The following is a 27607-nucleotide window of genomic DNA, read 5'->3' as shown; positions in this document are numbered from 1 at the left end:
TTCTTCCCGGGGTTTTCCGATGTTCTTCCTCCACCAATTATACTGGCTGCCATGTATAGCCTATCTTGTGCCGAAAAATGGCGATAAACCTTACAACAACAACAACAACAACCGTGTTTAAGTGAATTATTTAGAACTAATGACCGATCTTTTACAAAGGAGAACTCGTGCCATAATTTGCGATGCAGTTGCTAATGGTTCGAGAGGGACTATACTATTCTAAAACGCAAAAACTTATAAGGTTAGTGATTATCATTACTATTAATAATATTATTATTATTACCGTGTTTAAGTGAATTATTTAGAACTAGTGACCGAAAGCATTAGTACCGTATTTGTATACACATATAAAACTAGTGCCTTTCGACGTTCTTAAACAAACTAAGTATTTATGTTAAATTCAATTATTATAATGTCTTATAACGGTCACTATTATTGCCTGAAGTACACTGCGACTGTGTCATTATCTTTCTAATATCATCTCTATATCGGGCATCCTGACTGTAACTTTGATATACTATATATTAACTTTCTATGAAATTTGCCCGATGACATACTTGACACATATGGTACTTAATAATAATAATAATAATAATAATAATAATAATAATGATAATAATAATAATATAATATTATCATTGTTAATTCTTTAATTATTTACTCTTGTACTTTTACTACTGGTTTTATTTTGTAATAAGCATTCATGATGCTCATTATTATTAATTATTTCATTATAATTAGTTATTTATTTATTTTCCTTTTAGATTGCTGTCTTATTTTTAAAGAAGCGTTCATATAAACATGATCTTTATACTTTTTATTATCATTTATAAAATTGTTGTCTTTTATTATTATTATCATTTATTATTATTATTATTATTATTATTATTATTATCCTTGTTGTCTATTTATTCATTCATTTATTTATTAAGTTTGTTGTTGTTTTATTTTATTAAGCATTCACCCATGCGATGCAAGCAAATTAAATCGGGAAATAGTCAAATCTGTATGCCTGCTTTTGCGCTTCTATACACGATATAATTGATCTGAAAAGATATAAAGTAATTATGAAGCGTTATGTCTTGCGAGACAGAATACCCTCTATGTTCCTATTACGCATTCCTTGGCATGTTAATTTAGTCCACGTTTAGCTGGATGCTTGAATATATGAAGATTCAAATTTATAAAATACAATTTTACAAGTTAATTTCAACAAACCGATTCTGTAATATTTAGCACTGAAATGCTATATTCATAAAAGAATAAGGATTTACTTTAATTGCTTCTTTGAAAATTTTTTGTAGATTCTTCTCGGGGCTCCTATAATTTTCCAGCAAATTTCCACGCGACTCTATCCTGACACATCCATTCAAAAATCAGCTTGCTCCGATTTAGAGTCACGTGACCCCCTCTGCAAAGACATCTTCAGTCTGGAAGATGATACTAGTCTCCTTATACTTTTAACAGAAGAGACTGTAAGGCAGCATCCATTTCCAACGGTGAGGCAGAAGACACTCCCGGTAATTCCTCTCCCCTGGATCACGAAAATAACTGACATCAGGGAGGGGAATAGGATTGAAATACAGGTTGACGACCTGCCAATTGCTACAAGATATGAAGATCTAGAAAGATCATGGATAACCTGGAGAATATTCGAGTCTGCATGGGGAAGCTATCCCTCCCTGCTTACACAAATGCAGGTCGTCCCTTACATACGGAAGAGATCTCCCTTTCATCTCCAACTGATTTCTGGCCAACATTTCTATGAACATGACCCGCTTATAACACTTGAACAATTAGAGTCTACCAGTCATGAACCAAACGGAAATGTTGAAAGAAACGATTTTGGGAACTACTTTAAGGATACGCAATTTAGTCAAGCATTGGTTAACATGCACACCAGCACAGGTCAACCTAATTCTGACCATCCAATGTCAAAGCTTCCCTCCACAGATACTTTGGAAATAAATTGGTCTGGGATTATTATCAACATCCAAGAGATGCATCTAACATCATTATTGGCGGAAGATGGAGATTACAAAAAGGTGTACAAAGTAAGTCATACTGCATGAGACTTTTATTTTTGATTCTTTTACAACTTTCAAACGTTAAGGATCACTATTAAAACGTCCAAGAGTATGGTGGGAAAAAAAGGTAATTGAAAAACACAAAAATTTCACTATAAAATTCTGTTTTTAATTTTGAAAGACGCACGAGGACGCTTTTGACAATTCGGAAGAACTAATGAAAAGAATCGTAACGAACTCGGATGAGATATTCTGCTTCCTTATTCCTTTTTGTCGAGCCCTTGTTAGTGTGGGAAAGGTACATGGCGGTCCCTTTCTTTTTCCAATAGCAGTTCCTTGTACGACGAACTCGTCATCCCGATAAACTTGGAATCAGTAACATAGACATTGAAAGTTGGATTGGGTTTGAAGTTTGTTTTCTTTTGCTTATATTTCCTTTGATGGATTTACTTTGGATGAATCATTATCAAGCTAAGACAATTTATTCTGCGACGTGCTGGCACAACCTTTCAGCCTTGTCCTCAGGGTCAAACGTTTAAAAACAATGTCGTGACCGTGACCTCGACATGCAGACCCTTGTATTCCACCGTAGGACTTCCTATTGGTTATGTATCCTCTGAGCAGTTGAAATGTCCCATCTCATACCTTAAACCATTATTTATATATGTATACCACTTTATATGCTTTGGCCAATTATTACACTTGTCCTACTTTATTTCAATAGGGCTACTATGGAGACATCCATTTCATTGCCGCTGACTACAGAAGGATTCCAAAGAAACTTGAGATGAATGTTCTAGCAAGACTTCGATCTCCCGATCTCCTTGAGTGAGTAAATATATATGGCATTAAATTTGCAATACCTTTGACTTCTACTTTTCTTTAGTTTTTCGAAGATGACGATCTATGTATATATATAAGTATTAAACATAATCAAAAGCGTAAACTGTACACTTACGAAAATAGAAAACTTTACAGCCTGTCATGCACAACCATTGATTTAATCCATTATTTACTTCATATACTTTTTCAGATTTATTTGTAAAAACTGCTAGTGTATAGAATTCAAAATAATTTAAATAAATTTAATTAAATTTTAAAGTACACAAAAATACACCTTTTGCGCAGGTTGTTTGGGATTTTCCAAAACAACAGCCACAGATGGGTCTTATACGTGGAGGCGACATATGGCGATCTCCATAACCTCCTCAGGGAAGAGCCACAGAGGTAAATTTCCTTATTTATTTATTTATTTATTTAGTTAGTTTCAATCTATAATATTTATTTCGTCGTCTATGGATGACACTTTTACACTGAAATATCCCTACGAGCACCTGTTCATGTTTAGTTTTATATAAAGCAAACTTACGCGCGGAAAAAGTTCCAAAGACGAGGTTCATCTCATGTCAAATATAACATTCTCCCTATTTTTCCATTAACATTTTATTGATACTTTGTAGAAAACGTGTAGCTCACAGATCATTACGATTCCTCCGATCTACGAAAAGTCATTTACTTGTGATAAATATGTACTGAGGTTTCCAATTATTTTCATACAACGCGCCAATGCTATGCAAAATATGTCATTTCAATTTAATATTTCGTACAATTTACTTCTGAGAAAGGTATGTATAACTATTTCTCACATTTACATTAAGATAGAGCAAACCTTGAAACCGACTTGTTAAATATAGTTTTATAAACTTCATTATACACTGCTAACGACATAAGGTCAAAGTCTTAAAAACGACTGGGTAATATGTTCAAATGGTTACGATGGGAATACGGTGAAAGATCGACGTCTGTGTAGTTTTACAGACGCTCTTCAAATCATAAAAATTTCATTCATTACCTTAGTGCTCTTAAGTATTTTATGAGTTCATCACAAATGTATGGCAACATCAGCCACGAAAACGCTGAATTATCAAACCTTATTACACATTATGGAGATTAGTGACATCAAACAAATTCCTGGCAGTTATTTATTATACGGAAATATTCTATTACAAAATGTAAATGTTGTTAGGTGATATTTTTATTTTCATGATTCAGTTCTGTATTTAAATCTGTTCCTAATCTTCCGATATTGCTAGTTATTTTAAAACATTCGGGTAAAAATAGTGCCGTTCTACTAAAATATTTTTGCAAGTCATTCAAATGATTTTCTTTACATGTATTTACGTCTCAGCTGTTGCTTTGGCTTTGATAGTATTGGAATTGGAAGAAATCGGTTAAAATATTATCCTGAAAATGGGAATTGAATTCAAGGCTTCGGAGATGCAGAGCAAGCACATTACCACTATGCCGTCCAGCGCGCGCTTTATTTCCATCACTGCAGTCCCTTATTAGATACCATATTCTGTCCTGTGCTTGGTAAATGGACACCCACTGCAAAAATAATGCTTTCCAGTTTGTAAAATACAACTTTACTTCAACATATAAGTCGTCGAGGGTACATGCTGTGGGTTGAATGGTCTGATTTCACATTCAACTGTAAATAAGAATTTGTTTTTAAAAGAGAGGTAAAATAAATCTGCTATATTGAATTGCGAGATGCATGCATTATGCTGCTTAAAATAGTACCCTGTTTTTAGGACAGTATTTGGTGAAGACTGTGCGAAGTTCGTGACTGTGAGGCTGCTCTCGGCCCTTGGCTACCTTCAGACACACGGAGTGGTACATGGAGATGTTAGACCGAGCAAAATATTTGTCAATAATCTGGGAATGCCCCTGCTAGTAAGTGACTATCAATTTTCTATTTATCCGAAGGAAAAACAAATTATGACCAACCTTAATAAAAAGCAGGTACATTATGTGTTATACTGTCTCTCCGTGCCACAAACGACTCCTACACATCTTCAATAAAGCATTTTCAAACGTACTGATGCAATTAAGGGCATAATTTGGCGAGTGTAGAAATATTACAATTTTGATTCTTACCTTCACAATTATGAAAAGGGATAGTGTAGTAGACCACGGATAGTTGTATCAATCGGCACAAGAGAAAACTTTGGACTGGAATTTTCTTGGATATTTTCACCCTCTACCCTTTTACCGTCATTTATTGTTGGCGTGTCTTAAGCAAAATATAAGTACACATGGAATGAATCAGTGTTATAATGATGTACAAAAAATGTGTAAATGGATGACTTTAACAAAAGATGAATTGGGAGAAACGATGGTTTTATGGAAAAGACAGAGAGAGATAGAGAGATGCTTATATCAGATATGCGCTTTCTTTATACAGGGTGGACTAGAGACAGTGACATGGCCCTCCAATAAAACTTTCGTCAGGAAGAGTCCAAAATCCATGAAGGTTGGGTTTGTGGCTCCTGAGGCGTTGGCGGGGTTCAGGCCACAGCCGGCATCTGACGTCTTCTCAGTGGGGTGTGTTGCATATTTCATGATCGCCGGCAGGTAAATCTTCGTTAACGATGATAACGTGATAGTAGTACTAGCCGTTGTTCTTGGTAGAAATGATAAAGAATCTACAGGTAAGAGTAGAAATGTGAAGCAGGATCGGCAGTTGACAAAGAGGCAACACCAGTAGAAATATTAATTGTTTTTCTCTTCATCATTTGCTTGCAAATTATATATCATTTTATCGGACCTATCGAGTTTTCTCTGATACTTATTCACGTAACAATTTCTTCGACATTAAAAATTGTTTTGAACTGCTAAAAATTCAGTCACAATTGAACGATATTTAAAGTGAAGAATGCTCCTTCTGTGAAAACAGTAGAAGCCGTTATTCAATCTACGCATTTGACAAAGGAAGAATTTGTCAAACATACCTTAGCGGACCTATAGAGTATAATCCGATACTTATCCATGTGAAAAAAGCCAAAGAGGATAAAAGATTAATACTCATAAGAAATAATTTAATTCACAGTACATGTCAATTAACATGCTCATTTATACTTTTCCTAGAAAGGTAGTGGTTGACATCTTTCACTATTTGTTTCAGACGCCCATTTACAAAGCGCAATGAGCTCCTCAACAAGATGAAGGCTCCATATTTACTCAACATTAAACTCTCACCAGCTGGCTTAGATTTCATCAGCGCTTGTTTACAGTGAGTACCTGAGATAATATTATAAATCAGTCTCCATTAGAGCATGCATGAAGCCGCAAACATAACTTAAATCCACGACAGACAGACACATATATTTATATGTTTAGATGAAATTATAGATCAAAAATAGTTTGAAAATATGTAAGTGCACATGAAAAAATCGACCGCTCACAAATAATACTAGTAATCAAAAACACACATAAAATTATTATTAAAATGAATAATAAGTTTTATCTTAATGAAATTAGCTAATTAATTTTTATTTGTAATCACATTCTTTGCGCCGTAACTTTTATCGCTATTCAAAAACGTTCGAAAGCTAAGTCTTTTAACATGAAGGATTCGTAGCACTGAAGTATAATTCAGGAAGGAAAATAAATTTAAAACAATAAGTAGATAAAATATTTTTGCTGTCAAGCCAAACTTGCTCCTTAGAACAGAAATTTCAGTAGGAAGTTCAGCTGCAGTCACGAATTCTTCCGTTTCATAAAAGCAGAATATTAGATAAGTTTCCGTTAATTCATTTTGCAGAAAGTCAATTGGAAAAAGATTTCAACTGGACAGAGAACTGAGATCTGTGCGCCAAAAAGAGTAAGTTTTATATTTCTTTTCGAGGAAATCATTTTAAAAGTCAAGGAACTATACCATTTCTTAATTTTGTGTATCAAAAACCTATTGTCTGCGTTATGAAAATTGTATTAACTATACAAATATCATCGTCGCAAAATCCGATATGTTCTCTTTTAATCTGTGGCTGTCTTCGATAAGATTTCCTCGTTTCTCGTGCATAAACGTGTTCATCGTATCATTGGGTACCCGAGTAACATTTTCTCGGAAGGCTGACCCAACATTACATTTCAAACAGACTGATCTAGTTAGAGATTCGCTGCCAAACACAGTTGCATATAGACCGATGTGGTCACTTTCTTTGATGCATATAAACTTGGCTCGTTATTCGTGAGAAACGAAGAAATCTTGAGACGAGGTACTAACCTGAAGTGCATACAAATTTAGTCTAGACCTATCCAAGTTATTATGGAAAGGTGAAAGGTGTTTTAAACCCCTGCTTCCAATACATTTAACAGATAATTCACGTTGTCAATTGGTGAATCATTCCATGGATCAGCCCATCCGTCATCCCATCCTCTTACGGTTATACTTTTCAAAACTTGAGAACACAACGGAGACAAATATGCACCTTGTATGTGACTTGGGCAAACATGGGTTAAAGTCTACAACTAGTCACGCTGATATTTTCCTTTGTTTAATCATTAGTTCTTATGAATTGTGTGTCTTTGCTATAAAAAAGTTCACTCGAATCTGACCTATCGTCACCAAGTCCGAACGTTCTAAACGGTCAGTGGTCAATTTGTGTCGCAGAAGAAAATTGGGTTACTGTGGCCAACTTGAAGTAAATTTGTGTCGGAAAATAAAACATATTACATATTATTAACATTCATAATGTTATATTCCAGTCATCAATGGTGCCGAGGACAAAATCTTTATTATCATCACAATCACCACCACCACAACCACCATTTGAAGGCAACTAACATCAGTAAGATCGACATCCTTTTCACACTGTTGTTATGGGTTGTTTCTACTTTTCAGATGGTTCGCAAACATGGACACTGATGAAGATTCTCCAAGGTCCCCATTGATTAAAGCGGTAGGTTTATTTTTCTTTCCCTTTCTGACTTCTTTTAATTTTCGTTAGAAAAAAATTCTTTTAAGTTTATTGTTTACTTGAAATAGAACTCTTAAAATAAAAGTCTCCTCTGTTCCGTAAAATGAGGATGTTCCTCTCCCTACCTACTCAAGTATTATACATGTCTTCTGTCAATCTAAACGTACATATATCTTTTATAAACTATTGACATAGTGATTTCCATTTCAGTTGAAAAAATAACGAAAACGTTCTCATGGATCCTATGATTATTTCATGTATCATTTCTTTGCGATCTGAACAATGATAGTCTTTAGAAAACCGCGAGCGATAAAAAGTATAACAATAGTAGCACTGTAGACGTTGCTAAGGTTTCGAGCCTGTTTCTTAGGTTGTACAGGGATTAATTTTTAAATAAAAATTGAATACCGACATTTTAAGGAAGGATTGTTTTTAGTTCAAGTGGAATTCAGGAATGCATATGTAAGTTGGAGTCAGTTTTATTGCAGCATTCGGTACGTACCGTATGCTGCTGATATCTATCTCGGTATGATTAACACAAGGTTTAAATACCAAACTATGTGGTTGGTGTTAATGCAAAACTGCATCAGATGCATGAGACGAAATGATAAAGGATTTGCTTGTAATATTTCTTGACATTTTTTATATATAGAGATAGAAAAAATGAAGTACTTAAGTTTCAATATTTATATTTTGCAAACAAATTCTTGTGTTAGAAGAGGAACTTAGCAAACATATTTAATTTAGGCTATTTGCGACTCATTATTGCTACTTATATGTAGGATTTAAATGGGTGTGGAATAATTCTGACAAACATGCTATAAAACCATTTGCTACACAGACAGGATTGTGAAAAGTTCAAAATGTTCCCAGAATTGGGCCGTAAAGATTGTACATCATGCATACTACATACGTGTGTTTAAGTGAAGTGTTGTGAAAACTCAGGAGCATAACATGCCCAAATTGTATTTAAGTTATATGCACATTTTGTTCTCTAACTACAGATTAGTCATTTTCAGACAGAGAGATCGAGATCGAGATCTTTGGCTGGCCAAACTGGCACATTTACACTCAACAGAACCTCAAATGGGAGGGGGGGGGGGTACAGCGCGGGGGTGGGTGGGTTCAAATGTTAAAATGTGTTTGTCATTTTAATATTTTCATGCGTCATATAAATGTTTGCTTTTCATGACATCAGCTTCTAAATTTGAGCTAAAAGAAGGAAATATTTTCAAGAGTTTTACTTTTGCGGTCACTAGTCTGGCTAGCATTAATATTAGTACCCATAGTTCGACATCGTAGCTAGAGAATGGTGCGAAGTCGAAACGACTATAAAACTGTTCAATTGCAATGCACTTTTAACGTTCAACATATGTACAAATGAATGGTTTCCGTCGAAAAGAAAAGAAAATCATTCGCGACTATTTTCAGGTTTATTGTGTATGTACACATAATAATGCTGGACTCAGACAAAGAGGGACCATTAAACCAATCGAATGTATCTAATGGCCGAACGATGTACTAATTGAAAATGGCCGAGCTATAAATGGGTTCAGAAACATTAGCACCTTGGACATCTCAGATACCTGATTTCCATCCCGCCGTTGCACAGGTTCAGTACTTTAATAAGTTCATACTTGAAACAAACAAAAACAAAAAACAACTTGCGAACGTTTTCGGCCAAGAGAAATCCTGCACTTATGCGGAGTGTTCTCAATTTCCCATAAGGAAATTTGTATACGACGGGAAGATAGTACCGGATTCTCCATTTTGCATTTTGTGTAAAGATGGACAAAGAATTGAAAGATATGAACTGAGCACTTTTAAAACATAAATACCTAAATAAAATATGAAGATATGCATAACATCTTTCTAAACTTACTTGCATGTAATTTTTCCTTTCTTCCAGATAGAAAAGCTGAACAAGGGTGACACATTTGCACACGAAAGAAAAGGTCCCAATGAGATACAATGAACGATATATAAGTTTCAGAGCATCTCAACAAGGATGACGCATTTGCAAACGAAGAAAAAGGTCCCAATGCCATGCAATGAACGATACAAGTTTTGCTTTGAACATGAATGAAAGATTATTGAGCCTTCATGAGGATGAAACAAAAATGAAACTGTGATTATACTGCTCATCGAAATAGAACTGATGCAAAATTTAATATCGTTGTCTCCTATCAGTTTGTGAGAATATTTGCTAATACTTATTTTTAAAACTGCAGAAATCACGTGAGCAGAAAATTCGGGGAATGATTCAAAACATGGGGCCAACCCTTTTTCCAGATTCTGGCTGTTCGGTTTCTTTAGCAAAGGAGTTTATCATGTGTGATCGATCCCGCTGCAACCCCATTCCTGTACCTGCAGGAATATCTCATTCGCTCGCATCTTTAGTCTTTTTCTTTTACTGTACATTTTGAAAAAAAATGGAATTTATACAATGTCATTTGCTAATGTACTGGACTATACACCTCATTTACTATTCTAAATTTCGTATGGTTTTTATTATTAAAGCATTCTATTTTCCGTAACTTCTTTTGTAAAATAATATCTATTTTTTAAAAGTTTATCTCGTTATGCATGTATACACACATGCATACTTAACACATGAATGTTTACACAAATGAACACAATTACATAAATAAATTAGAATGAAATTTGATAATACAAAGTATTATTGTTTTCTTTGCAATATTTTATTTATATTTCATAATCATCCCTTTGTGACTTTTATGACAAGATTCCAAAGTGATGAGATTTATATTTGCACTAAATAAATTGCCCGTCCTCGGACGGTAATTATACAAATGTTTCAAATTAAATTGTAAAAACCTGAGATGAGCACGTTTAAAAGAAAGTTTGAAGATAAAAACCACCAGTTTTGACCCCGCGACCGTAGTTAGCCCGCCGGTACAAGTTGAATGACAACTATGGGTGTTTACATAACAGTAGGTTGAATTGTCCGTCCTTGGATGAGAACCAAACAAAGGAAAAACAGAATTTGGAAGAACGAGTTGAAAAGAAATAATTTACGTCAAAATCCCAAAATAGTATTTAATAAAATTGGGATGCCGTGTACCGTGTCATCGAACTGAGTAACGTCCGTAAATGTAACTAGAAATCTGTATAATATTAAAAGTACTTTAATGTAAAATGTATAAATGTTTACGGTGTTGACGAAAGCTTCAATGCAAACAACGCTTTAATAACAAGTTGTCACAAACCTTTGTCGTAAGAGAAAATATTAACAGCGATACCAGGATTAAGTGTTTGAGATTTCTTCCGTGTGACTTTGGTAGCCTGCACGAGAAATTCGATATCACCAAAGTTATGTTCACCCAGGTGGTATTGGTATCTACGAGACAGGTTTTGATTATCACTAACCGGAAGTAACTCTGATAAAATTGCCCATTCAAAATATTTTTTGTCAAAATTCATCACCTTTCTAACTGACCATGGAGGGACCTACCTTTGTATTGCTATGTAACTGGATCCATAAAACGCTTGATAGAGTGAGACCCGTAAATCGACTTACGCACATCTTCCTAAGGAGATAGCGAACTTTACAGTTATTTCTCTTTTGCGACTGTGCTGCAGATTCTTTTAAATACTATTTTCCTCAAAATTCCGCGCAATAATATTTCTATTATATCTAAGGTCACTCACATCTTAATCAGTTTATCAATGTGCCCTGTGTATGTCTCCGAGAACGCTGATACTATATTTTCAGCCTCTTTGATAAATATATATGATGTATTCAAGAAATATCAGTTTTTCCATTACACTTTTGATATCCCAGTTCCTGGGTAGGTTAATGTCGCTGTTACAGACCTCCATAAATTTGCTCAGGTTACATTGAGAGTCATTCGCCTGGCTATTTCTCGACACTTATATATAGGCATCGCAAGCATTTTCTTTCTTTAGTGCAAAATATTCCACAATTCCACTATATGTTTCTTACTTGCCAGTAAAAATTATTAGCCAGTGCACATTCATTGTTATAGAGACTATACAACACTGTAGACATTGCTGTAGAGAAAATTAATACGCAGCCTCTGCTGATACAAGTAATGTCAGAATCAGTCATATAGGCCTGTCTGTATGTAGTTTTGATCGGTAATGATTTCTGCCACATGCAGCCTTGAAAAGGACACCTATAACAAATACGTTAACACCTCACGCACTAGTAAATTTAATTGCTGTTGGATATTGTTGAAATCCTCTCGATCATTGACATTCGTCGTGGACTATAGCCCCCGTCCCCGACTGGGCCACGTTGTAAATAATTAAAATTGCTATAATGCTTCGGTCACATATGGGTGAACTATGTTATCGGGGTGTTAAATGCTCTGACGGCAGGCTGGAACACAAAAGGGACAAAAAGGCCAAAGCCCCATTTTCATACTACTCGCGGCAACAACATTTGCACTTTGAATTGCTGCAGTTTTGATAGCGGCAACCATCATAGTTCACCAATCGGAACTGTTTTCGGAGCTATAGCAATAGCAACCGTTTTCTCGGGTGTGATGCTGGTAAATTAATTGATGTTTTCAAATACATACCCACCACACATGCTACAGATTAAACGATTAGATTAAACTATGTTAACATAAGCATTTACGAACTATTTGTTAAATAGCAAATACTCTCAGTGATCAAAGATCGGGAGCAACCTATTCTTCTGCATATGATCCCAAGTACCAATGGCGAGAAAAGCTTTATGTAGTGCTCTACAGTTAAAAAAAAATCAAAACTAATTTCACAACTTTTCCTCACTGGTTATAATGGCAATTATTGTTATTCTTTTTATTCTACAATTTTGTATCTTGAATAGGGTTAGATTTTGAAGAAAAAGAATTTCACCTGTTTTCTTCACTGGTTTTACTACCTACTTAAAACAATGAGCTTGTAAATATTAGCCATTGGTAAAAGAACTTTTTATTCGCTTCTTTGGTGTACAATTCATGGGTGTATTATGGATTATAGAGTATACAGCTTGGCTTTACTTGGGATATGCACTTATACAAAGAAAAATAGCTCCGCTTGGTCAGTTTTAATGTTTGAATTTCAGAGGTAAGTTTTAAAAAGCAACCGATAACTTTCTTTTCACATTTACACATTTGGTAATTTATGCATTGCATTTTCAGAACCACGAATTCTTTTCGTATATTCTAATAAGTGCTAAAGATAGTGTACGTTAGACTAATTAAGTCTGGCTGATTTTTCGAGGACATGTCAGCAGTCATTTTGGTTAGCTGCTTGCTTAGAGCAGCTACAATTTTCCTCAAGTGCATATCCGAAGAAATTTCAACCACATGACATCAAAATTAACATAGAGATGCTAACAAAATTCTTTCCATTGTGCATGATCCAAATGTAAACAAGTTTACCTTACACTTGGCACACTCTCAATCGTTCGTAACATCTGTAGGGCGCTCTTATCCCTTAAAACTGAACACTGTAAAGATACGAAACTGTTAAATGTGTAATTGAATGTCAGTCTTTTCCAAAGACGCGGCAATAAAACTGCATACGTCACGTGACAAGAACAATAGTAAGTACGAATGACGTCATTCGTCACCAGGCAGAAATCAGTAAATGTGTATGGCTTGTAGCTAGCACAATAATTCCCTGTGATATTTGCATTGTTTCATTTGGATCATCATGAAAAAGAAGCGATTCCAGTGGCTTTCAAATTTAAGAAAGTTTGTTATGAACAACGTTTGCTGGAAGATCAGGAAAAAGAATCAAAGAAAACAAGAAATCGAAGACATCGGGACTGAAGTAAGTGTGTGTGTGCATTTGTATGAGAGAGAGAGAGAGAGAGAGAGAGAGAGAGAGATCTTTTACAAAGGAGATCTTGTGCCATAATTTGTGATGCAGTTGCTAATGGTTCGAGAGGGGACTACTATTCCAAAACGCAACCACTTATAAGGTTAGCGATTATTATTATTATTACCGTCTTTAAGTCACCTCTGTCTGCGTGAGTTCGAGTCTCAGCCTCGGCTAACGTTGGTACGTGAGAAAGTCTGCCAGTAGTTCTTCCCGGGGTTTTCCGATGTTCTTCCTCCACCAATTATACTGGCTGCCATGTATAGCCTATCTTGTGCCGAAAAATGGCGATAAACCTTACAACAACAACAACAACAACCGTGTTTAAGTGAATTATTTAGAACTAATGACCGATCTTTTACAAAGGAGAACTCGTGCCATAATTTGCGATGCAGTTGCTAATGGTTCGAGAGGGACTATACTATTCCAAAACGCAAAAACTTATAAGGTTAGTGATTATCATTATTATTAATAATATTATTATTATTACCGTGTTTAAGTGAATTATTTAGAACTAGTGACCGAAAGCATTAGTACCGTATTTGTATACACATATAAAACTAGTGCCTTTCGACGTTCTTAAACAAACTAAGTATTTATGTTAAATTCAATTATTATAATGTCTTATAACGGTCACTATTATTGCCTGAAGTACACTGCGACTGTGTCATTATCTTTCTAATATCATCTCTATATCGGGCATCCTGACTGTAACTTTGATATACTATATATTAACTTTCTATGAAATTTGCCCGATGACATACTTGACACATATGGTACTTAATAATAATAATAATAATAATAATAATAATAATAATGATAATAATAATAATATAATATTATCATTGTTAATTCTTTAATTATTTACTCTTGTACTTTTACTACTGGTTTTATTTTGTAATAAGCATTCATGATGCTCATTATTATTAATTATTTCATTATAATTAGTTATTTATTTATTTTCCTTTTAGATTGCTGTCTTATTTTTAAAGAAGCGTTCATATAAACATGATCTTTATACTTTTTATTATCATTTATAAAATTGTTGTCTTTTATTATTATTATCATTTATTATTATTATTATTATTATTATTATTATTATTATTATTATTATTATCCTTGTTGTCTATTTATTCATTCATTTATTTATTAAGTTTGTTGTTGTTTTATTTTATTAAGCATTCACCCATGCGATGCAAGCAAATTAAATCGGGAAATAGTCAAATCTGTATGCCTGCTTTTGCGCTTCTATACACGATATAATTGATCTGAAAAGATATAAAGTAATTATGAAGCGTTATGTCTTGCGAGACAGAATACCCTCTATGTTCCTATTACGCATTCCTTGGCATGTTAATTTAGTCCACGTTTAGCTGGATGCTTGAATATATGAAGATTCAAATTTATAAAATACAATTTTACAAGTTAATTTCAACAAACCGATTCTGTAATATTTAGCACTGAAATGCTATATTCATAAAAGAATAAGGATTTACTTTAATTGCTTCTTTGAAAATTTTTTGTAGATTCTTCTCGGGGCTCCTATAATTTTCCAGCAAATTTCCACGCGACTCTATCCTGACACATCCATTCAAAAATCAGCTTGCTCCGATTTAGAGTCACGTGACCCCCTCTGCAAAGACATCTTCAGTCTGGAAGATGATACTAGTCTCCTTATACTTTTAACAGAAGAGACTGTAAGGCAGCATCCATTTCCAACGGTGAGGCAGAAGACACTCCCGGTAATTCCTCTCCCCTGGATCACGAAAATAACTGACATCAGGGAGGGGAATAGGATTGAAATACAGGTTGACGACCTGCCAATTGCTACAAGATATGAAGATCTAGAAAGATCATGGATAACCTGGAGAATATTCGAGTCTGCATGGGGAAGCTATCCCTCCCTGCTTACACAAATGCAGGTCGTCCCTTACATACGGAAGAGATCTCCCTTTCATCTCCAACTGATTTCTGGCCAACATTTCTATGAACATGACCCGCTTATAACACTTGAACAATTAGAGTCTACCAGTCATGAACCAAACGGAAATGTTGAAAGAAACGATTTTGGGAACTACTTTAAGGATACGCAATTTAGTCAAGCATTGGTTAACATGCACACCAGCACAGGTCAACCTAATTCTGACCATCCAATGTCAAAGCTTCCCTCCACAGATACTTTGGAAATAAATTGGTCTGGGATTATTATCAACATCCAAGAGATGCATCTAACATCATTATTGGCGGAAGATGGAGATTACAAAAAGGTGTACAAAGTAAGTCATACTGCATGAGACTTTTATTTTTGATTCTTTTACAACTTTCAAACGTTAAGGATCACTATTAAAACGTCCAAGAGTATGGTGGGAAAAAAAGGTAATTGAAAAACACAAAAATTTCACTATAAAATTCTGTTTTTAATTTTGAAAGACGCACGAGGACGCTTTTGACAATTCGGAAGAACTAATGAAAAGAATCGTAACGAACTCGGATGAGATATTCTGCTTCCTTATTCCTTTTTGTCGAGCCCTTGTTAGTGTGGGAAAGGTACATGGCGGTCCCTTTCTTTTTCCAATAGCAGTTCCTTGTACGACGAACTCGTCATCCCGATAAACTTGGAATCAGTAACATAGACATTGAAAGTTGGATTGGGTTTGAAGTTTGTTTTCTTTTGCTTATATTTCCTTTGATGGATTTACTTTGGATGAATCATTATCAAGCTAAGACAATTTATTCTGCGACGTGCTGGCACAACCTTTCAGCCTTGTCCTCAGGGTCAAACGTTTAAAAACAATGTCGTGACCGTGACCTCGACATGCAGACCCTTGTATTCCACCGTAGGACTTCCTATTGGTTATGTATCCTCTGAGCAGTTGAAATGTCCCATCTCATACCTTAAACCATTATTTATATATGTATACCACTTTATATGCTTTGGCCAATTATTACACTTGTCCTACTTTATTTCAATAGGGCTACTATGGAGACATCCATTTCATTGCCGCTGACTACAGAAGGATTCCAAAGAAACTTGAGATGAATGTTCTAGCAAGACTTCGATCTCCCGATCTCCTTGAGTGAGTAAATATATATGGCATTAAATTTGCAATACCTTTGACTTCTACTTTTCTTTAGTTTTTCGAAGATGACGATCTATGTATATATATAAGTATTAAACATAATCAAAAGCGTAAACTGTACACTTACGAAAATAGAAAACTTTACAGCCTGTCATGCACAACCATTGATTTAATCCATTATTTACTTCATATACTTTTTCAGATTTATTTGTAAAAACTGCTAGTGTATAGAATTCAAAATAATTTAAATAAATTTAATTAAATTTTAAAGTACACAAAAATACACCTTTTGCGCAGGTTGTTTGGGATTTTCCAAAACAACAGCCACAGATGGGTCTTATACGTGGAGGCGACATATGGCGATCTCCATAACCTCCTCAGGGAAGATCCACAGAGGTAAATTTCCTTATTTATTTATTTATTTATTTAGTTAGTTTCAATCTATAATATTTATTTCGTCGTCTATGGATGACACTTTTACACTGAAATATCCCTACGAGCACCTGTTCATGTTTAGTTTTATATAAAGCAAACTTACGCGCGGAAAAAGTTCCAAAGACGAGGTTCATCTCATGTCAAATATAACATTCTCCCTATTTTTCCATTAACATTTTATTGATACTTTGTAGAAAACGTGTAGCTCACAGATCATTACGATTCCTCCGATCTACGAAAAGTCATTTACTTGTGATAAATATGTACTGAGGTTTCCAATTATTTTCATACAACGCGCCAATGCTATGCAAAATATGTCATTTCAATTTAATATTTCGTACAATTTACTTCTGAGAAAGGTATGTATAACTATTTCTCACATTTACATTAAGATAGAGCAAACCTTGAAACCGACTTGTTAAATATAGTTTTATAAACTTCATTATACACTGCTAACGACATAAGGTCAAAGTCTTAAAAACGACTGGGTAATATGTTCAAATGGTTACGATGGGAATACGGTGAAAGATCGACGTCTGTGTAGTTTTACAGACGCTCTTCAAATCATAAAAATTTCATTCATTACCTTAGTGCTCTTAAGTATTTTATGAGTTCATCACAAATGTATGGCAACATCAGCCACGAAAACGCTGAATTATCAAACCTTATTACACATTATGGAGATTAGTGACATCAAACAAATTCCTGGCAGTTATTTATTATACGGAAATATTCTATTACAAAATGTAAATGTTGTTAGGTGATATTTTTATTTTCATGATTCAGTTCTGTATTTAAATCTGTTCCTAATCTTCCGATATTGCTAGTTATTTTAAAACATTCGGGTAAAAATAGTGCCGTTCTACTAAAATATTTTTGCAAGTCATTCAAATGATTTTCTTTACATGTATTTACGTCTCAGCTGTTGCTTTGGCTTTGATAGTATTGGAATTGGAAGAAATCGGTTAAAATATTATCCTGAAAATGGGAATTGAATTCAAGGCTTCGGAGATGCAGAGCAAGCACATTACCACTATGCCGTCCAGCGCGCGCTTTATTTCCATCACTGCAGTCCCTTATTAGATACCATATTCTGTCCTGTGCTTGGTAAATGGACACCCACTGCAAAAATAATGCTTTCCAGTTTGTAAAATACAACTTTACTTCAACATATAAGTCGTCGAGGGTACATGCTGTGGGTTGAATGGTCTGATTTCACATTCAACTGTAAATAAGAATTTGTTTTTAAAAGAGAGGTAAAATAAATCTGCTATATTGAATTGCGAGATGCATGCATTATGCTGCTTAAAATAGTACCCTGTTTTTAGGACAGTATTTGGTGAAGACTGTGCGAAGTTCGTGACTGTGAGGCTGCTCTCGGCCCTTGGCTACCTTCAGACACACGGAGTGGTACATGGAGATGTTAGACCGAGCAAAATATTTGTCAATAATCTGGGAATGCCCCTGCTAGTAAGTGACTATCAATTTTCTATTTATCCGAAGGAAAAACAAATTATGACCAACCTTAATAAAAAGCAGGTACATTATGTGTTATACTGTCTCTCCGTGCCACAAACGACTCCTACACATCTTCAATAAAGCATTTTCAAACGTACTGATGCAATTAAGGGCATAATTTGGCGAGTGTAGAAATATTACAATTTTGATTCTTACCTTCACAATTATGAAAAGGGATAGTGTAGTAGACCACGGATAGTTGTATCAATCGGCACAAGAGAAAACTTTGGACTGGAATTTTCTTGGATATTTTCACCCTCTACCCTTTTACCGTCATTTATTGTTGGCGTGTCTTAAGCAAAATATAAGTACACATGGAATGAATCAGTGTTATAATGATGTACAAAAAATGTGTAAATGGATGACTTTAACAAAAGATGAATTGGGAGAAACGATGGTTTTATGGAAAAGACAGAGAGAGATAGAGAGATGCTTATATCAGATATGCGCTTTCTTTATACAGGGTGGACTAGAGACAGTGACATGGCCCTCCAATAAAACTTTCGTCAGGAAGAGTCCAAAATCCATGAAGGTTGGGTTTGTGGCTCCTGAGGCGTTGGCGGGGTTCAGGCCACAGCCGGCATCTGACGTCTTCTCAGTGGGGTGTGTTGCATATTTCATGATCGCCGGCAGGTAAATCTTCGTTAACGATGATAACGTGATAGTAGTACTAGCCGTTGTTCTTGGTAGAAATGATAAAGAATCTACAGGTAAGAGTAGAAATGTGAAGCAGGATCGGCAGTTGACAAAGAGGCAACACCAGTAGAAATATTAATTGTTTTTCTCTTCATCATTTGCTTGCAAATTATATATCATTTTATCGGACCTATCGAGTTTTCTCTGATACTTATTCACGTAACAATTTCTTCGACATTAAAAATTGTTTTGAACTGCTAAAAATTCAGTCACAATTGAACGATATTTAAAGTGAAGAATGCTCCTTCTGTGAAAACAGTAGAAGCCGTTATTCAATCTACGCATTTGACAAAGGAAGAATTTGTCAAACATACCTTAGCGGACCTATAGAGTATAATCCGATACTTATTCATGTGAAAAAAGCCAAAGAGGATAAAATATTAATACTCATAAGAAATAATTTAATTCACAGTACATGTCAATTAACATGCTCATTTATACTTTTCCTCGAAAGGTAGTGGTTGACATCTTTCACTATTTGTTTCAGACGCCCATTTACAAAGCGCAATGAGCTCCTCAACAAGATGAAGGCTCCATATTTACTCAACATTAAACTCTCACCAGCTGGCTTAGATTTCATCAGCGCTTGTTTACAGTGAGTACCTGAGATAATATTATAAATCAGTCTCCATTAGAGCATGCATGAAGCCGCAAACATAACTTAAATCCACGACAGACAGACACATATATTTATATGTTTAGATGAAATTATAGATCAAAAATAGTTTGAAAATATGTAAGTGCACATGAAAAAATCGACCGCTCACAAATAATACTAGTAATCAAAAACACACATAAAATTATTATTAAAATGAATAATAAGTTTTATCTTAATGAAATTAGCTAATTAATTTTTATTTGTAATCACATTCTTTGCGCCGTAACTTTTATCGCTATTCAAAAACGTTCGAAAGCTAAGTCTTTTAACATGAAGGATTCGTAGCACTGAAGTATAATTCAGGAAGGAAAATAAATTTAAAACAATAAGTAGATAAAATATTTTTGCTGTCAAGCCAAACTTGCTCCTTAGAACAGAAATTTCAGTAGGAAGTTCAGCTGCAGTCACGAATTCTTCCGTTTCATAAAAGCAGAATATTAGATAAGTTTCCGTTAATTCATTTTGCAGAAAGTCAATTGGAAAAAGATTTCAACTGGACAGAGAACTGAGATCTGTGCGCCAAAAAGAGTAAGTTTTATATTTCTTTTCGAGGAAATCATTTTAAAAGTCAAGGAACTATACCATTTCTTAATTTTGTGTATCAAAAACCTATTGTCTGCGTTATGAAAATTGTATTAACTATACAAATATCATCGTCGCAAAATCCGATATGTTCTCTTTTAATCTGTGGCTGTCTTCGATAAGATTTCCTCGTTTCTCGTGCATAAACGTGTTCATCGTATCATTGGGTACCCGAGTAACATTTTCTCGGAAGGCTGACCCAACATTACATTTCAAACAGACTGATCTAGTTAGAGATTCGCTGCCAAACACAGTTGCATATAGACCGATGTGGTCACTTTCTTTGATGCATATAAACTTGGCTCGTTATTCGTGAGAAACGAAGAAATCTTGAGACGAGGTACTAACCTGAAGTGCATACAAATTTAGTCTAGACCTATCCAAGTTATTATGGAAAGGTGAAAGGTGTTTTAAACCCCTGCTTCCAATACATTTAACAGATAATTCACGTTGTCAATTGGTGAATCATTCCATGGATCAGCCCATCCGTCATCCCATCCTCTTACGGTTATACTTTTCAAAACTTGAGAACACAACGGAGACAAATATGCACCTTGTATGTGACTTGGGCAAACATGGGTTAAAGTCTACAACTAGTCACGCTGATATTTTCCTTTGTTTAATCATTAGTTCTTATGAATTGTGTGTCTTTGCTATAAAAAAGTTCACTCGAATCTGACCTATCGTCACCAAGTCCGAACGTTCTAAACGGTCAGTGGTCAATTTGTGTCGCAGAAGAAAATTGGGTTACTGTGGCCAACTTGAAGTAAATTTGTGTCGGAAAATAAAACATATTACATATTATTAACATTCATAATGTTATATTCCAGTCATCAATGGTGCCGAGGACAAAATCTTTATTATCATCACAATCACCACCACCACAACCACCATTTGAAGGCAACTAACATCAGTAAGATCGACATCCTTTTCACACTGTTGTTATGGGTTGTTTCTACTTTTCAGATGGTTCGCAAACATGGACACTGATGAAGATTCTCCAAGGTCCCCATTGATTAAAGCGGTAGGTTTATTTTTCTTTCCCTTTCTGACTTCTTTTAATTTTCGTTAGAAAAAAATTCTTTTAAGTTTATTGTTTACTTGAAATAGAACTCTTAAAATAAAAGTCTCCTCTGTTCCGTAAAATGAGGATGTTCCTCTCCCTACCTACTCAAGTATTATACATGTCTTCTGTCAATCTAAACGTACATATATCTTTTATAAACTATTGACATAGTGATTTCCATTTCAGTTGAAAAAATAACGAAAACGTTCTCATGGATCCTATGATTATTTCATGTATCATTTCTTTGCGATCTGAACAATGATAGTCTTTAGAAAACCGCGAGCGATAAAAAGTATAACAATAGTAGCACTGTAGACGTTGCTAAGGTTTCGAGCCTGTTTCTTAGGTTGTACAGGGATTAATTTTTAAATAAAAATTGAATACCGACATTTTAAGGAAGGATTGTTTTTAGTTCAAGTGGAATTCAGGAATGCATATGTAAGTTGGAGTCAGTTTTATTGCAGCATTCGGTACGTACCGTATGCTGCTGATATCTATCTCGGTATGATTAACACAAGCTTTAAATACCAAACTATGTGGTTGGTGTTAATGCAAAACTGCATCAGATGCATGAGACGAAATGATAAAGGATTTGCTTGTAATATTTCTTGACATTTTTTATATATAGAGATAGAAAAAATGAAGTACTTAAGTTTCAATATTTATATTTTGCAAACAAATTCTTGTGTCAGAAGAGGAACTTAGCAAACATATTTAATTTAGGCTATTTGCGACTCATTATTGCTACTTATATGTAGGATTTAAATGGGTGTGGAATAATTCTGACAAACATGCTATAAAACCATTTGCTACACAGACAGGATTGTGAAAAGTTCAAAATGTTCCCAGAATTGGGCCGTAAAGATTGTACATCATGCATACTACATACGTGTGTTTAAGTGAAGTGTTGTGAAAACTCAGGAGCATAACATGCCCAAATTGTATTTAAGTTATATGCACATTTTGTTCTCTAACTACAGATTAGTCATTTTCAGACAGAGAGATCGAGATCGAGATCTTTGGCTGGCCAAACTGGCACATTTACACTCAACAGAACCTCAAATGGGAGGGGGGGGGGTACAGCGCGGGGGTGGGTGGGTTCAAATGTTAAAATGTGTTTGTCATTTTAATATTTTCATGCGTCATATAAATGTTTGCTTTTCATGACATCAGCTTCTAAATTTGAGCTAAAAGAAGGAAATATTTTCAAGAGTTTTACTTTTGCGGTCACTAGTCTGGCTAGCATTAATATTAGTACCCATAGTTCGACATCGTAGCTAGAGAATGGTGCGAAGTCGAAACGACTATAAAACTGTTCAATTGCAATGCACTTTTAACGTTCAACATATGTACAAATGAATGGTTTCCGTCGAAAAGAAAAGAAAATCATTCGCGACTATTTTCAGGTTTATTGTGTATGTACACATAATAATGCTGGACTCAGACAAAGAGGGACCATTAAACCAATCGAATGTATCTAATGGCCGAACGATGTACTAATTGAAAATGGCCGAGCTATAAATGGGTTCAGAAACATTAGCACCTTGGACATCTCAGATACCTGATTTCCATCCCGCCGTTGCACAGGTTCAGTACTTTAATAAGTTCATACTTGAAACAAACAAAAACAAAAAACAACTTGCGAACGTTTTCGGCCAAGAGAAATCCTGCACTTATGCGGAGTGTTCTCAATTTCCCATAAGGAAATTTGTATACGACGGGAAGATAGTACCGGATTCTCCATTTTGCATTTTGTGTAAAGATGGACAAAGAATTGAAAGATATGAACTGAGCACTTTTAAAACATAAATACCTAAATAAAATATGAAGATATGCATAACATCTTTCTAAACTTACTTGCATGTAATTTTTCCTTTCTTCCAGATAGAAAAGCTGAACAAGGGTGACACATTTGCACACGAAAGAAAAGGTCCCAATGAGATACAATGAACGATATATAAGTTTCAGAGCATCTCAACAAGGATGACGCATTTGCAAACGAAGAAAAAGGTCCCAATGCCATGCAATGAACGATACAAGTTTTGCTTTGAACATGAATGAAAGATTATTGAGCCTTCATGAGGATGAAACAAAAATGAAACTGTGATTATACTGCTCATCGAAATAGAACTGATGCAAAATTTAATATCGTTGTCTCCTATCAGTTTGTGAGAATATTTGCTAATACTTATTTTTAAAACTGCAGAAATCACGTGAGCAGAAAATTCGGGGAATGATTCAAAACATGGGGCCAACCCTTTTTCCAGATTCTGGCTGTTCGGTTTCTTTAGCAAAGGAGTTTATCATGTGTGATCGATCCCGCTGCAACCCCATTCCTGTACCTGCAGGAATATCTCATTCGCTCGCATCTTTAGTCTTTTTCTTTTACTGTACATTTTGAAAAAAAATGGAATTTATACAATGTCATTTGCTAATGTACTGGACTATACACCTCATTTACTATTCTAAATTTCGTATGGTTTTTATTATTAAAGCATTCTATTTTCCGTAACTTCTTTTGTAAAATAATATCTATTTTTTAAAAGTTTATCTCGTTATGCATGTATACACACATGCATACTTAACACATGAATGTTTACACAAATGAACACAATTACATAAATAAATTAGAATGAAATTTGATAATACAAAGTATTATTGTTTTCTTTGCAATATTTTATTTATATTTCATAATCATCCCTTTGTGACTTTTATGACAAGATTCCAAAGTGATGAGATTTATATTTGCACTAAATAAATTGCCCGTCCTCGGACGGTAATTATACAAATGTTTCAAATTAAATTGTAAAAACCTGAGATGAGCACGTTTAAAAGAAAGTTTGAAGATAAAAACCACCAGTTTTGACCCCGCGACCGTAGTTAGCCCGCCGGTACAAGTTGAATGACAACTATGGGTGTTTACATAACAGTAGGTTGAATTGTCCGTCCTTGGATGAGAACCAAACAAAGGAAAAACAGAATTTGGAAGAACGAGTTGAAAAGAAATAATTTACGTCAAAATCCCAAAATAGTATTTAATAAAATTGGGATGCCGTGTACCGTGTCATCGAACTGAGTAACGTCCGTAAATGTAACTAGAAATCTGTATAATATTAAAAGTACTTTAATGTAAAATGTATAAATGTTTACGGTGTTGACGAAAGCTTCAATGCAAACAACGCTTTAATAACAAGTTGTCACAAACCTTTGTCGTAAGAGAAAATATTAACAGCGATACCAGGATTAAGTGTTTGAGATTTCTTCCGTGTGACTTTGGTAGCCTGCACGAGAAATTCGATATCACCAAAGTTATGTTCACCCAGGTGGTATTGGTATCTACGAGACAGGTTTTGATTATCACTAACCGGAAGTAACTCTGATAAAATTGCCCATTCAAAATATTTTTTGTCAAAATTCATCACCTTTCTAACTGACCATGGAGGGACCTACCTTTGTATTGCTATGTAACTGGATCCATAAAACGCTTGATAGAGTGAGACCCGTAAATCGACTTACGCACATCTTCCTAAGGAGATAGCGAACTTTACAGTTATTTCTCTTTTGCGACTGTGCTGCAGATTCTTTTAAATACTATTTTCCTCAAAATTCCGCGCAATAATATTTCTATTATATCTAAGGTCACTCACATCTTAATCAGTTTATCAATGTGCCCTGTGTATGTCTCCGAGAACGCTGATACTATATTTTCAGCCTCTTTGATAAATATATATGATGTATTCAAGAAATATCAGTTTTTCCATTACACTTTTGATATCCCAGTTCCTGGGTAGGTTAATGTCGCTGTTACAGACCTCCATAAATTTGCTCAGGTTACATTGAGAGTCATTCGCCTGGCTATTTCTCGACACTTATATATAGGCATCGCAAGCATTTTCTTTCTTTAGTGCAAAATATTCCACAATTCCACTATATGTTTCTTACTTGCCAGTAAAAATTATTAGCCAGTGCACATTCATTGTTATAGAGACTATACAACACTGTAGACATTGCTGTAGAGAAAATTAATACGCAGCCTCTGCTGATACAAGTAATGTCAGAATCAGTCATATAGGCCTGTCTGTATGTAGTTTTGATCGGTAATGATTTCTGCCACATGCAGCCTTGAAAAGGACACCTATAACAAATACGTTAACACCTCACGCACTAGTAAATTTAATTGCTGTTGGATATTGTTGAAATCCTCTCGATCATTGACATTCGTCGTGGACTATAGCCCCCGTCCCCGACTGGGCCACGTTGTAAATAATTAAAATTGCTATAATGCTTCGGTCACATATGGGTGAACTATGTTATCGGGGTGTTAAATGCTCTGACGGCAGGCTGGAACACAAAAGGGACAAAAAGGCCAAAGCCCCATTTTCATACTACTCGCGGCAACAACATTTGCACTTTGAATTGCTGCAGTTTTGATAGCGGCAACCATCATAGTTCACCAATCGGAACTGTTTTCGGAGCTATAGCAATAGCAACCGTTTTCTCGGGTGTGATGCTGGTAAATTAATTGATGTTTTCAAATACATACCCACCACACATGCTACAGATTAAACGATTAGATTAAACTATGTTAACATAAGCATTTACGAACTATTTGTTAAATAGCAAATACTCTCAGTGATCAAAGATCGGGAGCAACCTATTCTTCTGCATATGATCCCAAGTACCAATGGCGAGAAAAGCTTTATGTAGTGCTCTACAGTTAAAAAAAAATCAAAACTAATTTCACAACTTTTCCTCACTGGTTATAATGGCAATTATTGTTATTCTTTTTATTCTACAATTTTGTATCTTGAATAGGGTTAGATTTTGAAGAAAAAGAATTTCACCTGTTTTCTTCACTGGTTTTACTACCTACTTAAAACAATGAGCTTGTAAATATTAGCCATTGGTAAAAGAACTTTTTATTCGCTTCTTTGGTGTACAATTCATGGGTGTATTATGGATTATAGAGTATACAGCTTGGCTTTACTTGGGATATGCACTTATACAAAGAAAAATAGCTCCGCTTGGTCAGTTTTAATGTTTGAATTTCAGAGGTAAGTTTTAAAAAGCAACCGATAACTTTCTTTTCACATTTACACATTTGGTAATTTATGCATTGCATTTTCAGAACCACGAATTCTTTTCGTATATTCTAATAAGTGCTAAAGATAGTGTACGTTAGACTAATTAAGTCTGGCTGATTTTTCGAGGACATGTCAGCAGTCATTTTGGTTAGCTGCTTGCTTAGAGCAGCTACAATTTTCCTCAAGTGCATATCCGAAGAAATTTCAACCACATGACATCAAAATTAACATAGAGATGCTAACAAAATTCTTTCCATTGTGCATGATCCAAATGTAAACAAGTTTACCTTACACTTGGCACACTCTCAATCGTTCGTAACATCTGTAGGGCGCTCTTATCCCTTAAAACTGAACACTGTAAAGATACGAAACTGTTAAATGTGTAATTGAATGTCAGTCTTTTCCAAAGACGCGGCAATAAAACTGCATACGTCACGTGACAAGAACAATAGTAAGTACGAATGACGTCATTCGTCACCAGGCAGAAATCAGTAAATGTGTATGGCTTGTAGCTAGCACAATAATTCCCTGTGATATTTGCATTGTTTCATTTGGATCATCATGAAAAAGAAGCGATTCCAGTGGCTTTCAAATTTAAGAAAGTTTGTTATGAACAACGTTTGCTGGAAGATCAGGAAAAAGAATCAAAGAAAACAAGAAATCGAAGACATCGGGACTGAAGTAAGTGTGTGTGTGCATTTGTATGAGAGAGAGAGAGAGAGAGAGAGAGAGAGAGAGATCTTTTACAAAGGAGATCTTGTGCCATAATTTGTGATGCAGTTGCTAATGGTTCGAGAGGGGACTACTATTCCAAAACGCAACCACTTATAAGGTTAGCGATTATTATTATTATTACCGTCT

The sequence above is a fragment of the Sinohyriopsis cumingii genome, chromosome 6 (assembly GCF_028554795.1).
Source record: "Sinohyriopsis cumingii isolate HCF-2022 chromosome 6, ASM2855479v2, whole genome shotgun sequence".
Classification (NCBI taxonomy): domain Eukaryota; kingdom Metazoa; phylum Mollusca; class Bivalvia; order Unionida; family Unionidae; genus Sinohyriopsis; species Sinohyriopsis cumingii.
The sequence above is the reverse complement of the archived record's forward strand: the minus strand, read 5'-3'. Positions refer to the sequence as shown.